Source organism: Solanum pennellii, chromosome 10, assembly GCF_001406875.1.
Source record: "Solanum pennellii chromosome 10, SPENNV200".
Classification (NCBI taxonomy): Eukaryota; Viridiplantae; Streptophyta; class Magnoliopsida; order Solanales; family Solanaceae; genus Solanum; species Solanum pennellii.
The window spans coordinates 17,474,176-17,478,274 of NC_028646.1; the positions used below are offsets into that span (position 1 = coordinate 17,474,176).

General features: G+C 34.3%; 1 pseudogene; it reads left to right on the forward strand.

Moving 5' to 3' along the window:
- Window positions 1-2,532: 2,532 nt before the first annotated feature.
- LOC107001112 lies at window positions 2,533-3,508 on the forward strand (annotated as a pseudogene).
- Window positions 3,509-4,099: the final 591 nt, after the last annotated feature.

Sequence of the window (4,099 nt, forward strand, 5' to 3'; positions counted from 1 at the left end):
ATACTTTACACATCCCAAAAAAAATTTATATGTAATTTTTCTCAAGACACAAATACATACAAAAAATTTGTGCATCCAATACTATCTTTTTTATGATAAGCAAGTAATATTATATAAAGCAAATATTTTTTAATATTATAACCAAAGAACACAATAGCAATATAACAAGTTTTTTGTAAGAGTAAACAGTATCAAAACAAATTATCTTCTCTATTTCAAGTAAAATTGAGATCTAATTAATGTAATAGTCCCAACATAAAATAGACTAACTAACTCCTAATCTAAATGGAGTTAAAATCTCCAGTAAATTTGCAATAAAACTTTATGAAATCATTAATTCAAAAGTCGAGCATGTTGAAGTTGATACTTGACCTCAATTTCCATAAAAATTTTGCACAACAAATGCGCATAAATTTTATAACTATATAATAATAGAAATTAGATCCCCATTAGCTAGAACAATTGGGATATCAAAAATGACTAATTGAATTTTTCTAAAAACAAACATATTAAAGAGTTGATGCAAAAACAGTAACTATACACATGAAATTTTCCTCCTTTTGAAAGAAAAGAAAGATCTTGCAGTTTTTCAAAACATATCCACTTCTTTTATTTGTGCCAACTACGGTTGTTCCTGTCTTCTTGATCATGTTAGCCTAAAAAAAATATTAACTTCAGAATTTCGATACTTCACGAAATCTAATCCTTTACATTTCATTGAATACGTAAGCGTGCCAATTTTTCAGAAATGAAAATTAAAAAAGGAAGATGATTGCTTCAACAAAATAAACATCTTGTGCTAGGACAAAGATACAACATCCTATAATACAACTATCAGTGTGATAGCATTATATGCATTCAGCATCTCATATGAAAGTTCAAAACTTCATTGATGCTTCTTATGACTTATCCATGACCATTTCCCTGAAAATCATCAGTTCTTCCAAACCAAAAATATGAGCATGCTCATCAATATTGATAAACTTTAAACCTCATAGACCCAAGTCAAATCACTTGAAGTTCATTTTACAAGCTACTACCATCTTTATTTGCTGGAATTTGTGGAAAAATAGATGTGCAAAGAAGTATGGGGAAAAAACTCAAATAAGGCTAGAGTCACATTCTCAGTATTCAAGGATACTTTCAATTTGCTGCACACTGTTTTTCCGAACATCAGTTGGACCTCAAGCTTGAAATTAGTGGTATCAATTGCTGAAAATTGTATCCACGACACTAAGGTTACTCTTGTCCAATGGATCAAACCCCAAGCTCAATGGGTCAAACTCAATACAAATGGTAGTGCATTGAATAACCCAGGCATAATTGGGGGTGGGGAATACTCAGAAATTCAAGGGGGATATGCTCTTTGCATATGCACATCCACTAGGGGAAGGAACTAACAGTCCGGCGTAGGTGGAGGTTACCCTGTTTGGTATGACCAACGCTTACAACTGAATTACAATCAGGTAATTTTGGAGGTTGATTCCCAACTTCTAGTGGATTGGATCAAGGGTAATTACAGCCTTTCATGCAGCATTAGTTCTCAAGTACAAAGGCTTCACAATATCATCCAACAAATCCAAAAATTTTAATGCATACACACTCTCAAGGATGCAAATTTTGCAGCTGACACTCTCTCAAAACACAATCATCAGCTTTCCAGCCCCCAAGTTTATTTCAACAAGCAGCAGTTACTAAAGGAAACAACAACATATTATCAACTAAAAAAAGTGGGAATGGTATGTTTCAGAAGAAGAAAACTAAGAAGAATAAAAGAATCTCCCTGAAGTGGCACTTGGTGATCTATATAGATGTCTCTACACAATTTTTGGTGATCTCATCCTATTCAACTTGGCTATATCTTTATTTGATACAACCGACTTGAATTGGCCTAGGTTTTTTTTTCTCACTTCTTTGTAAGGGGAGAGTCTCCCTTATTTTATGCTTACTAGTAATTTTGTATCGAGAGGAGTCCTCTATTTTAGGTGCATCGTTTGTAGGCTTCTTTTTAGAAAAAGGGCGGGACTTCACTATCCTTAGTAGGAAGGTGGACTTATGAACCACCGTAGGAGCAGAGGTAAAGTTTTATGTCCCCCTCCTTGTACCGTTTTGCTATTTTATTTATGCTAAGGTCTTAGGTGTTGCTAAGCCCCTGACCCCCAAGGGTCGTTCAAATAAAAAAATCACTTGAAATGATCCCTTCTACTTATATATGTCCCCATACATTGGTGAAAGAAATGGTCAACTTCTATTTTCATCCAAAAGATCTAAAAAAACTCTAAGCAAATTTTATAGATCAAAAGTAAAGCATAAGTTTGAAAACTTTATCAAGGATATTTGGAAGGGGTAATTATCAAAGAAGAAAAAATTTAAAGCATAAGACTAAGCTCACCAATCTCACTTGAGTCTGAATACTATATATAACATCAGGGGCAATCAAATTACACATTCATAGAAAGCAAAGACAAAGATGTGTAGAATTCAAATATTCAAATGCTTCACTAGTCAAGTCAATATCATATATCTATTTGACTACTTCTGGATTGGATTGTCATCTTTTGTTCAAATTTGGACAAGAAAATGAAGAAGTTAGTTGTGAACGTTTCTTATAAACATAATGCTGACAGTTTTACATAATGTGTTGCTTACTACAAATAACAGCCACAACTTTCAGCCTTAATTCAAGAATTGTATGACAACTATCTCTCTTTGGCCGACCGCTATTGCAGTACTTCCCAAGAGCCATCATCGTCAAAATTCCTTCCCAGCTCCATCCTCCCATTTTGAGCATGATATGATGATCAATTTGACAATGAAGAGAAATGGATCGGATATTGTTGATTATGATGCTGAGAGTTCATTATCATATAAACCTCAATTTCCATCCACACAAACTAAATTTGAACCAGACATAATCATTGCAGACTTGGTGATCAGAAGTGTCGACTATGTAATCATCATGCAGGAGCCTAGTCAAGTAACATAGACTTTCATGAAAGCTTATTGTAGTTGTTGGAAACAGAGAGGTTGATTTTTTTAAATGAGAATGCAAAATTCGGATACAAACTGGCTTCACTGAAGGAGGAGAATAAGGGGTTGTCTTCAGAGTCTTTATTTATGAAGAGGATAGTAGATAAGCTTGCAAAATTCAAGCTAAATAGAAGGAATGATCATAGAGTTTGTGTGCTTAGTCGAAAAGTTGAGGATCTTCAAGTTTAGATGTATGGTTTCGAGAGGAGGAACAATGAGTATTATGATTAGCTACTAAAATATGCAGAAGAAAAAAGGGGAAGGTTCAAGATGGAATTGAAGGGCTGCTTTAAAGTTCCTGAAGAGGCTGCAGTTGGATATGTCAAAAAGGGTGAAAAGCAAAAAATTGTTGGTGCTGAAGTTGGAAAGAAAGTTCCTAAGTTTTGGGACACGATTAAAAAGGCTTGATATCTTACCTTGTGCACCTATTTTAAACATGAGAAAAAGAGGGTCTTTCTACTTAAAGTTTGCTGCATAAAAAAAATTACCTTTATCACCTCGATAAACATGTATGCTTATGAAGGCCCATACACAATCATCATAAGCGTACATGTTAGGTTTTGGCTTAAAATGTTGTTGCCGAAGTTCGAGTAGACCTTGAAGAACTCTTGTGGCTTACGAAAAGCCTTTGTATTGGTAAATATGTTCACTCGTATTATGTTAGAGGATTTTCGTTGATTTTTGTGGCTTTGTTCTTTGGTGAGACCAGTTGTGAGTAAGGGGATAGAGAATAAACTTATCCATTATTGAGTTTAATGGAGCAAAGAGAGTAGTAAAAAGTAGTAAAGCTTTCTTGAGTAGAACATGGTGTTTCGACTTAAAGTTTGTTGCATAAAAATGATTAGCTTTATCGTCACGAGAAACATGTATTCTTATGAAGGCACATACGCAGACATCATCCTACCCTCTTTGCTTTCAATTAAATAAGGGGGAAGAAAAAGATGATGGGACAAGCACTAAATTTCAAGTTTAATTGACCACCCCAATGAATCTAGCTTGTTAATATCGGAAAAAAGCAGTTTTTAGCCACAGGACAGAACACAATATAATTGTCAACAGGTAGAAAGTT